Consider the following 12,264-nt stretch of genomic DNA (forward strand, 5'->3'; position numbering starts at 1 on the left):
GATGCCTCCATGGCTCAGTGGCTGGGCGTCTGCCTTGAGTTCAGGGTGTTATCCCGGGGTCCTGAGATCAAGTCCCACGTTGAGCTTACTGCAGGGTGCCTGCTTCTCCCTCTGCCTGGCTCTCTGCCTCTCTATGTCTTTCATGAATGAAAAATGCAAAAGAGAAGCTTGCATTTTATTTTTATTGTTTTACATTTTATTTTTATTATTTTATACTTTATTAAAGTATAGTGAAAGTGACTGTCTACCAAAAATCTATTCTGGCAATATTCCTTCCTAAACAAACTTGATTTAGTTCAGCCATGCAAGTCTCCCCAATATTATTCAGAAGGAAGCTGATAGCATTCCTTGTTCTAGAAGACAGTGGTTCTCAAACATAACAAGCACCAAAATTATCTGATGAGTTTTAAAGAACACAGATGGCTGGGCCCTACGAGTTTCTGATTCAGTGGGTTTGAGGTGGAACCCGAAAATTTTCATTTCTAACAGTTTCCAGGGAATGTTGATGCTGCTGGTCCAGAGGACACAATTTAAGAACTACTGCTTGAAAGGCAGATCCCCATTAGTCTAAAGTAAACAATATTCTCCCTTAGAAACTGTTTTTGGTTTGGGGTAGGGACATGATTTAATTTAGTCCAACTGGGCTGAAAGAAACTATTGTTTTGTATTTGATGGAAGGTTTCATTCTTTTATTCATGGGGGGACTAAAATGAGGAAGCCTGAAGCCCCAAGTAATTTGTGATTATAAGAGAATGAGTCTTAAGAAGCTGACCATGAGGTTAGCACAGTGGACATACAGAAAAAACGTGAATCTTTAACTCTGTCTCTTGAGTCACAGTACCTCTAGACTTCGGCTTTGTTAAATAATTCCTTAAAATGCCTGAGCCAGTTCAAGGTAGAGAGTTTTTTTCAATCTGCAGCCAAAAGCATCCTGATTGATACAAAGGATTGCAATCTTGCAATTTAAATGATGTACACAAAAGCAGCACATGAATAAATAAAATCTACATATAATCCAAGCATCATTTTGGACACTTGATTTAAAATTTTCCTCTACATCAGTTTTTTTATAACTGTTAGAGTTCCAAAATAAAGTTTTATTTTTTCCTGTCTGACCTCCATCTAATGAATAGTAAAAAAACATGAAGTAGAAGAAATAAAAGGTCTAAATAATTTTATTCACAAAGTGAATAACCAGCAATTGACTGAAAGAAAATCAGGTATTTTTGCTTTCTTATTTCATATTTCCAATTCCCATTTTGCTTAATTCTGTCTCTAATCATGAAGAAGCAAAGGGAGGCAGGAAAAGAGAAGACTCGTTTAAATAAAAGAAACTGAGTAACACAGTGATTTTAAATTTTGTGAAGTTCAAGATTTACTGAAGCAACAGTTTTGGGCCTAGGTAACTGTAAAGGTATAGTGAAATACTCCTAAATTAGTGATTTTTATTTGGGGAGTTTGGGGGATATTTTTTAACCGAAGATACCAGTGACTCTGAAATTCTAGAAAAATGTAGTTTGACTTGTTCCTAGTAAGGAATGCAATGGGACAGAAGAGAGCATGGAAAACAAAAATTGAAATGGTAAAGAATTCAGAACTATGACTATTTACATATTCAAAAATAGAAAAGCTGTTTCATAATAGACACCATAGCAGCCATTTCCCTTTCTCTGTCTGCCTAAATGCTTCTGTGCCACCAAGGTGCTGGCTATCATCAATCTTCTGCCTTTCCTGTCCAGTTACCTCCTCACAAAGCAGAGCAGCCCAAAAAGCCCTCTTAATTAGAGCATTGTGTCAAACACAAATGAATTCTTGTTCCACTATTAAGATGAAGGAAGGAATATTAGTTTATAAGTGACTGAAGTGAGTATATTTCAATATTAGCAACTTGAAAATATAAGTTTCAATTGTGATATTGAAGATGGTAATATTTACTTCATCCATAATTGAAAGACATGTTCAAAATAATTCATTTTGGGAGCACTGGTATGTAGTATTTGCCTGAAACAAATTATGCAAATACTTACATCTTGTAATTTATTCAACTGCTTTCTAATTCCTCATTTTCTTAACTAAATTAGCTAAAACGGGAAATATATGACCAAAAAATGAATGTCCATCATCCAAATTAGTGTACAATGAATTCATCTTTCAAACTATAAGATCCAAGATGGGCAGATTTCTACTCCTGCCTTAAAGGAATATTGCCTATTTAAACATATACACAGGGGTTTTAATGGTTTCATTTAGATACTTGTGCCCCTCCAGAAGATCACACAAAATACACCTATGGCAAGCAGTTATTTCATTAACCAAAGTATTTTTGAGGAAAAGACAGCATTAAACAATACAGTATTGGATGTGTAACTGTGGTTTTTTGAGGTCCCTGTCTGCAAAATGTGTGGTAGAGACAAGCAATGCCTATGCTGTTTCTAATTATTCCAATTATCATGGCACACTATGAAAACTTGATTAATAACACTGAAGATATTGTTGTGGCAATTAGCCATATGGTTGTGGGACTTTATTCTGTCACGATTTAGCCATTAGCATCTACTTATGTTTGTCAGAACAGTGCATCCGTGACAAGTTGAAGTTCCGCTCACCTTGCCGAGTCCCCTGTGAGCAACACTAGAGAACTGTTTATTCCTAGGAGCTTCTTGCCTGAGTAAATTTTTCATGTGGCATCCGGTCTGACTGGGGACAAATGTCAAATAGCTTATATGACGACCCATCAAGCTAAGTTTTCTCTGAAAAACCATTTAGTGACTTGTGTGTTAGAACAAACTACTTGAAGTAAAGAATTTGAGCAGTAATAATGGTCATCTATGTTGCCCCACATATTTCCATGGTTAGTAATTCAGAGAAATTGATCTTCATAAATTGGTATATAGAAATCTATAAATGTGGCATTGAAAAGGATATACATAGGCCTACACCTGTATGTACACAGCATATAGCTGAAAATTCACCATCTATAATAGTTTGCATATCATCTGCATTGAATTTACCTAACAGAATTAGGAGACAGTCCTTTTAATCAGGGGCAAGGAGATTACATTAAGAAAAGAAAAAAAGAAGGATGTTGGTCAATACCTAAAATTGCCAGAGAGAAAATAATCAAGGGTCTTGCAGCAGAAGACTAAAAAGATCAATTAAGGAAAATGAACTTTAGGATGAAATGAATGTTAATGTGAGAAATCTGTTTACTTATTTAATATTTGAAAGATAAAACTTTGAAACGGTTGCTAGTAGCTGTATTTCCATCTCATACTTGAGTCCCTGCCACACTGGGAATGGATCACCACATCCAAGGACCAGGCAGCTACCCAGTTCTAGCCTGCACACTGTTTCAAAAGTTCGCAATAAGGAAGAATCAAAGGGTCAATGCTCCTGTGCTCTGAACGACCACATCAGGACAAATGGAGCCCTCAGTTACCCGGAGGTCTGAGAGTCCCCAAAGTAGTTGTTCTCATTTAATTCTAGCTGCTACCACAAGCAGGGAGGTGGCGGCAGCAATGCTGGGAAGCAAGCATGCTCAAGGGCTAGGCAAGTTCACAGCCTCTGGGATGTGAGGTTTCACTGGCCACTATGCTGATAACCTCATTTATAGAGTGAGCAGACGGAAAAAATGTACATCCGGCAGAAAGAAAGTACAGGCTAAGATGTGTCACTGTACCTTTAACAAAAGCAGCTCTAGTTTCATGTGGGGAAACTGAGAAGGAGAACACACCCAGGACACTTTGGAATGTCTTCTTTGGATTCTCCACACTCCCTTCCAGATTAGAAAGAACATTGGATAAATCAGCATAACGGAATCTGGAGTCAGTGACAGAGGCGAACCAGCTTCCTTTCCAGTAATTCTAGCAATTCTAATTCATAAATATAAAGTAAGTGTATTTCTCCTTCTGTGAGTTATCCATAGTTCCAAATACTCATCCCTGTGTTTTTTAGTCAGTGCCCACTGGATCACCACTTTGTAGAGAAACTCTTGAACTACAGGCACTGGCCCATGCAAATTCAAGTCTCTGAAAATGTCACATTCATATTCACAGAATTCCCTTAGTTTTGCATAATGAATATATTACAATAATGATTTTAAGAAAAATATGCAAATATTTTGTATGTTATTCCTATTATAAAACTGTATTTTCCTATAAAACATTTTGTCTTAAGTTATAACAACACTGGCTAACATTTACTTGAGTGATTACTATTTGAGAGCTTTACCTGTAGCACTTCATTTAATTTCTGAACTCTTAAAGGGATTATGTTCGTTTTGCAGATGTGAAACTGCAGTTTAGATGTGCAAGTTACTCTTCTGTAAGATCACACAGCCAAAGTGGTAGAGCTGGGTTCAGTTCCAGGCAGGCTGACTCACATTCTTATTCACTCTTCTAAGGAGGTGACTACCAATAAGAGGTATTTAAATGTGGTAAAACATTTAAAGCACCACAGTGAAGCCAAGTATTCTGGGAAGATATTAATAGAATATTAGAAATAATTGTAAAGTGGTTATTCAAGCTGAATATTGAAGAAAGAAATCACAATACACAACTGTAACAGATACAGTTCAGCTATATTTCTAGAGTTAGCACCACCACATAGTGTTAAGTTAAAGGGAAATGTTTATTTTTCCTTAAAGATGTTATTTATTTGACAGAGAGAGAGAGTGCACAAACAGGCAGGCAGGCAAAGGGAGAGGCAGAAGCAGAGAGCTCGGTGCAAAGCTTGATCCCAGGACCCCAGGACCCCAGGATCATGACCTGAACTGAAGGCAGATGCTTTTAACCAACTAAGCCACCCAGGTGCCCCAAAGGGAATTGTTTAATCTACATTTAAAACAGGTGGTTTTAAGTATTTTACCTATGAAATAAAGAAATTAATTTTAATAAGGAAAAATGAACTTTAATAAGTTCAACCTTAGATTAATTTTTCCTTATTTCATAAATAATCCATATTTCTTTCAGAAAAGCCAAAAAATAAAACTGAAAGCAGAAAGAAAACAAAAAGATACCCATAATATCATAGCCCACAAATAATCTTGATGTATGGCTTTCCAATTCTATTTCTATGCACAGATATTTCCTTTGAATAAATTCCCAGTAATGGACTTAAGAGTAAAGGTTATGCACAGTTTTATGAATTGTGAAACAAGACTCCAAATCGATCCTTTTGATGAAACTTTCCTAACACAGGGTGTATACCTTTGTTAATCCAACAGGTAAACAACATATCATTGTTGCTTTCATTAGCATGGCTTTGATTACGATTACTAAATTAAATGTTTTCATATGCTTATTAGTACATCTGTGCATACTAATATCAAGGTGTCTATACATTTGCCCATTTCTTTATTCAGCTATTAGTCTTCCTATTTATTTGTGAAAGATTTTAATATATTAAGAATATTAATCTTTTATAATATAGTTGCAAGTATTTTTCCCAGTTTGTCCTGAGTTGATGGCATTTTCTCCCATACAGTTAACATTTTATTTACCAAAATCTCTCGATTTTTTTTGCTTGGAAATCACATGTAGAAAGGCTTTCTCACACCCAAGAATAATTAATATTCAACTATTTTTTCTAGTGTTTTGCAGTTTTACTTTTTACCTTTAAATCTTTATGGAATTAATTTCAGCATATGGACTTGGAGAAGGACCTAATTTTTCTCAGATAATTGTCTCAACACTATTTACTGAGTAATTTATTCTTTTCCCTAAATGTGAAGTCATCTTTATCATGTTAATACATGTAAGCATACAGAACATACTTAATATCTATTTACTATTGGTATAACACAAATTTTTATATATACTTGAATCTGTCTATGGATTTTCTATTCTATTCCATAGAATGGTCTGTTAATTTCTATACAGGGTTGACAATGTACATAATTTAACCACTTGTTAAAATTTATTTTTAATTATATAATTTTACGTGGATGTTTTACAACTACGAGGGCTATTTATTTTATGCTTTTGAAATAGGATGACATTTGACCCAGGAGTCTGAAGACAAAAGTTTCAGACATTGCTTCATTAGATACCAGCTATGGATACTTGGGTAAGCTAGTCAGCTTCTTGAAGCCTCAGTGAAATTTGCTTTGTAAACCTCAGAGAGGAGCTAGGATGGCATGTGAGATCAAACTTCTGAGATCACTTGTTAAATGATGACTTTACATCTAAGTAAACTTGGTTTAGCCTCAACCCAAATAACCTGGTCTTCTGTAATTCACCTTATTAATTTTTTTTTTTTTTTACTAAACATTCACTTCTTAAACTATTCTGCTTCTTTCTAATATGGATAATTTAAAGTTAGCTGTAAGTTATTTTTCCTCAGCTCTGAATTAAACTGAAAATGGTGTGACAAGTTACCTAAATTTATAAATTTTTCTTCTGATATTGTGGAAAAAAAAAAGAAAAACCTTACTTTTTTTTTTTTTGGTTACTTCCTGAGATGAAGCAACAGAGTTTTAAAAATATCAAAATCTAAATATTTTTATTGCTTTTTAAAAACCAAATTAAGAAAGCCTAAGCTCCCCCCCCCCCCATACTTGTATCACCTTAACTTTAAAACTTCTCCTTTGGGGGAAAGACAATACAATATAAATTGAAAAATTAATCAAATTTCAATTTCCATGTTGGGTTTATTTCAAAATCAAGTGAATCAGGCCAGTACAGTAATTCCTTCTACAATTGCAACAGCACTGTATTTGTGAAAATTCCTTTGGAACTACCATAGCTATAGAGAATTTGTCTTCATATAAAAGTGTGACATTACTTAACTATTTGCCTTTACTCTCAATCTTTGATCCAATCTAACATACTAATCAAGTGATTCTCTATATTTTTAATGTGCATGCAAATCTCCTGAGAATCTTGTTAAAATGTTAATTCTTAGTCAGTAGACTAGCCTCGTATGGGACCTAAAATTCCACCAAACTTTCAGATAATGCAGTGCTGCAAAGTGTGATCGATGGACCACACTTTGAGTAGCAAGAAACACACAAATGCTTTTCAAACAGAACTGCCTATAATTATCATGGGCTCTAGTTCACTCTTAGTAAAATTCTTCCTGGCCATCTTTTTTTCCTGATTTCACTTGCCACTCTCTGCCTTAGACTCCATTTCATTCCTGAGGTCAATCTGCAGTTGCTGGTAACAACAGTTAATCCTTCAGGCTGCAGGTGTAAACCATCAAGTCCTAATGATTTCCACCAGCCATTTTGGAGTACATGACCCATTCCTTTCAGGGTTACCTGCCTATTCCTTCATGGAATCACCAGCCTGGCACTGACAAAAGTCTGTTCTCATCATTTTAAGTGAACTACTTATAGATTTGAAATTAGTTTTTAAGTAAAAAGTGAAACATAACACTAATCATTAAATACTAGCATCCCTATATTGTTAGAAATATTTGGTTAGTAATTAATAGGTAAAGTAACTTGGAATTTACCTGAAAACTCTACCTAAGGTCATCTTGCAAAATGGATACAGAAAGAATGTATATTAAGAGAAAAAGAAGGGGTTGGGGGAAATAGCAGTGAACTGATAAAGAGAAGTTGGATGAAACAGATTGGATCTCATAGAAATGATCTGAAGTTGAAAACTGCTTTCTTTTGGGTTCTATCTATGTATATGTCAGGGATTCATAAATGTTTATTTTGACTTCAATTACTTTATCACTATACAGCAGTGGCTCACAAACTTTAGTGGACAACAGAATCACTTGCAGGGCTAGTTAAAACAGATTCCTGGACCCGTCTCAGATTCTGGTTCAGCAGAGACAATAGAATCTGTATTTCTAACAATCTTCAAGATGATGCTAGATGCTGGCTGGATCAGGGACTGGACTTAAGAACTACAGTGTACACTACTCTGAAAAAAAGTTTCTGTGTATTCTTCCTCTGATTAAAACAACTAATATATTTTTTTTGAAATTTATTTATTTGAGAGAAGGCAGGGAGGGGCAGAGGGAGAGGGAGAGAGAGAGAAACTCGAGAAGACTTTGTGCTGAGCACAGAGCCAGATGTGGGGTTTGATCTCAACCCTGAGGTCATGACCTGAGCCAAAACCAAGAGTCAGATGCTTAACTGACTGAATCACCCAGGTGCCCCTAAAACAACTGATTATTAATTTTAAAATATCTGGGATTTATTTAGGTGATACTTCACATTTTAATGTGAATTTTCAATTCACATTTTTACAGTATGGTGAGATGACAACTTTTAACCTAGCACCAAATACAAGCGAAAGAAGCTTACAATGTTGTTTTTGTTTGACTGATATATAGTGATGATGAAAACTTTTGAGAGATTGGGGTTCCTAAAAATAAATGAGGGGAAGGAAGATAATCAGCAGAGAGATGAGAGGTTTCCAAATGAAAATTATTGTTTTGTCCTTTCCAGTAAATTCTTAATGTCTTCAGCTGCAGAATAGCTCATTTCTGAGGTTCTTTTTGGCCTCATGAGTTAATCACACCAGGAGGAGTCACTTTAACTCACATGCCTTTAGGAGTAATGATACGTTTAAATGATTAAACAATCAGAAAAAAAAATGCATATCTCTATAATGAAAGCAGTTAGTACACAGATCCATGGTTTATATGAGTATCACAAGTCATTTGTAAATAACATGTTCATTTTAGATATGTAAAGAGTTCTGTCATGCCCTATGAAATAAATTATATTTTATTGGTGCCCGGGTGTTTCATAACTTTTATTTATTTGCTGCAAGAGTGGAGAATTAAGATAGAGTAGTTTATTTCAGCAAAAGACTGACAAATGGCTCATTAGACACTTATGGAGCTGAAGCTAATTGTACCATTTTTTGTTGTATTAATTGTCACTGCTTGCTTAACATGCTCATGCTGGTGGTCATCAGTGCCCATTTCTCACCACTATCTCACAAACCACTTTCAAAAAGAAAAAAAAAATGAAGAGGAAAAAGAAAGAAAATAGGACTTAAAATATAATTTGGGCTGGAGAAGTGCATGGGAGGAATGACAAAGGATTAAAGTGATGGCCCTTCCCCACTGGGCCACCATAACCATCAATCCCAAACAGCAAGTCACCTCACATCACCTAACAGTTTAAGTCACAGAGAGTCAAAGAGCTGCTTTTTGTTATTCAGATTAAGTATCATTTACATTATATACTTTTTTTTTATTTCGCCAGGGACATAAGGTCAGAATTGATTGAATATGTACTACCTGCATATAATGATTTCTCGTTTTTTACAATCATGTGCTAACGCTGCACAGTAATGGCCTATGGATGAAGAGACAGATGTACTACCAGTCATTCGCTACACATTTGCATTAACAAATCATCATTTAATTGAAGCCCATCCAACAAGTTTATGCTACTTAAATAAAGTTCCTTTCAATAAAAGATGCCACACTGACACATGGTTGTTAACCACAAGGAAAAAAAAATTAAATTATATTTATTTTTATGCCAAAGGCTTAGGTATGCATTAGACAACCTTTTATTAATTTTGCTTGGAATAAGCAACCTGACAAACAGCATTTCAATCCAGGCTACTATAGCGCAGGATCATTCCCTTTTAGATATAAACAGTCAGTAACACCACAAGTTTCTGCATTGCAGATTTCACCTCCTATTCCTTTCCTCTAAATACATTAAAGAACATGGCTTATATACAAGCTGTATAGGAGATATGTGCTAATACTTATGCCAAAGCTCTAATATTAATATAAACCCAAAATCCTACTATCAGGGATAGTATTATTTAGTATCAGGCTATTATTTTTTAAATATCATACTAAGTTTCCTGGATAATATTTAAGAAATTACCCAATAGACTCAAAATTTCTATGCTTCTTAAAGACATAGGGAAAGGTTGTACAATACTAATTCTCAACCTTGGTTTCACAAACACAGTAGCCATTCACCCACTTTAACACATATTCTGATTACATTTACTACTGCATTACCTAGTTCTTTTGTAGGAAGAAAGAAAAAGAGAGAAGAAAAAAAAATCCTGTAGCACTACCTCCCACCTATAAAATTTCTCACCATCTTAAAAGAAGAATGGTTAAATACCCATTCTTAAAAAAAGAATGGTTAAATGCCCTTTCCTGCACCTTCTTCCCAAGTCTTTATGTGAACGTGGTTTTTCTTTGCTCATGTGAAGGTAAGGACATTCATTTAAAATCAGTTTCTATCTACTGATAACCTAAATGCAGAGCATAATGCATTTAGTGGACAGATATGTGTATGTACATTTATTTCATGAATGTATACAGACAGACCTACATGTGTGAATGAAAGATATTACAAAGGGGTTTTTCTGACAGCTTCTATATTGACAAAAACTTGTTCCTTAAATGCATGTTTTGTTTTCTCTAAATAAAAATAACCTTTTATTTTTTTCTGGGTTTGTGTACATTATATGTAAAATGTTTTATTTAAAATGGCAATACAAATCTCTGAAATGTTAAAGATAAGCTTTCTAATTATTCCTGAATTGCATTCTTTTAAAATAAAGAGAGCAAGACGAGAAAAAAAATTTAAATCTGTCCTACATTAGGTTGCCTTGGGTTCCCCCTTTACAGTCGACTGTAGAGACAGGTGAAATTTCACCTTGGTATAGGATTCAAACTAAATTATGGGATACAGAAATGTGTCATAAATCAACTTCAAATATTGAACAAAAGATAAATAACAGAAGATTTATATTCTGACATAAAGAACAGTCTGTAACTACAATACAAAGCAAAAAAGAAAAAAAAATCCTACTGTGCTACTCCAGCAGGTTCTTCCGGCCCTTTTTATATGCTAACTCAGAATAGTAATTATGGATCTTGCAAGTTGACTTCTGTTTTTCAGAACTATGAGTTGTACGTAAAACATGCCTTTTCATTGAAACAATTACCATTAATCAAAACACTGAGAGCTAATACCACTCAAGTCCAACCTACCGCTGTGCCCAGCAATATATCAAACTGTCTGTTGTCAAACACACTGAACAAACTTAAACAGACTGTTTTCACTACAAATAACAGAAAAAAATGCTTGCTAAGTAATTTTAAAATTCAAATTGCTATCTCAGTAATCCATTCTGTCACTGGATTTTAATTTTAAGTATTCAATCATAGTCCAACACAGACAGATCACTGTTTGGCTCTGGAGAAAGAACCAGAGGCACTGACAAATGAAGCTACCTGCAAAAGACTCGGTATTACAACGAATTTTGTTAACCTCTGATTAATTTAGTACAGAAGTACACTTTACCTGTAATACATTTTACTTTTTTAGGGGGCTGTAATGCTTCGTATCTTCCAGCAAGAACTATTACCATAAGAAAAGAAGGTTTGATTGCTCTACAAGAGTCAGAAATAACAAAACTATTTCTATATCAAGGCTACAAGGCCCATTTGTTTATTTTATACTGACTTTAATTTTGAAAGCAGCCTTAAGAGAAAATGACACAAGAAATTTTCTACAGAATGGAAACCACTTAACTTCTATTCACATAAATATCAGACATTTTTATTACCCAACACATTTCAATACACAGCTATCTGTTTGCAAAGCCATCATCTATAAATGTAGACTAAGTAAGACTTTTATTTTTCTAACTAGAGCTATTTCTTTTCCTACTTTACTCTAATTCTTCCTTTTTTACTTATCAAAGGATAAGTAAAAGGCAAGATTCTCATCCAATGGGGTAAAGGCAACATATTTTATAAATCAGAAAGTCAGCTCTGTTTACCAATTTCTAATCAGTGGAGATGTCAAGGTATTTTATAAAAGAAGATGAGAAAAGGGATGAGAACAGTGGAGTTTAACAAACAGATCAGGCATTTATTACCAGCAAGCTCCATTATGGATTTCTGAGCTTTGTAAGCCAAGCTCCCCCAAGTGTAATTAAATTTTTATTTATAATGGGTTTGTGACTGTTAACTTCATGTTGCCGACGCTTACTTCCCCCACACATGCTCATACACACCAGTGTGAGATGGCATTCTACATTTACTACTAGACAGTACATATTGATGCTGATTCTTTTCATTTAAAATATCAAAATTGAACATTAATAAAAATATAATCATAAAATAACAAAAAGGACATGGCAAGCAGTAGCTAAGAACATGTGCATGTGAACAAATCACTCTTTCACTGAATCAAATCGTTTTTTAACAACTTTATATAGGAAAGGATACCACAAATCTGGTATAGAAGAATAGAAGGATGCTACATAGCAGACTATGGATTACATTTCTATGGCTAGGGAT

At 34.6% G+C, this 12,264-nt stretch overlaps 1 protein-coding gene and 1 long non-coding RNA gene across 26 annotated transcripts in view; one reads left to right on the forward strand and one right to left on the reverse strand.

The window, feature by feature from the left end:
• The window catches only part of TBC1D5 (TBC1 domain family member 5), a 546,849-nt gene that overhangs the window by 173,276 nt on the left and 361,309 nt on the right, over positions 1 to 12,264 (reverse strand). The gene's annotated exons all lie outside the window — the stretch shown is intronic.
• The window catches only part of LOC140614080 (uncharacterized), a 121,364-nt gene that overhangs the window by 28,987 nt on the left and 80,113 nt on the right, over positions 1 to 12,264 (forward strand). The gene's annotated exons all lie outside the window — the stretch shown is intronic.

The sequence above is a fragment of the Canis lupus genome, chromosome 22 (assembly GCF_048164855.1).
Source record: "Canis lupus baileyi chromosome 22, mCanLup2.hap1, whole genome shotgun sequence".
NCBI classification, from domain to species: Eukaryota; Metazoa; Chordata; class Mammalia; order Carnivora; family Canidae; genus Canis; species Canis lupus.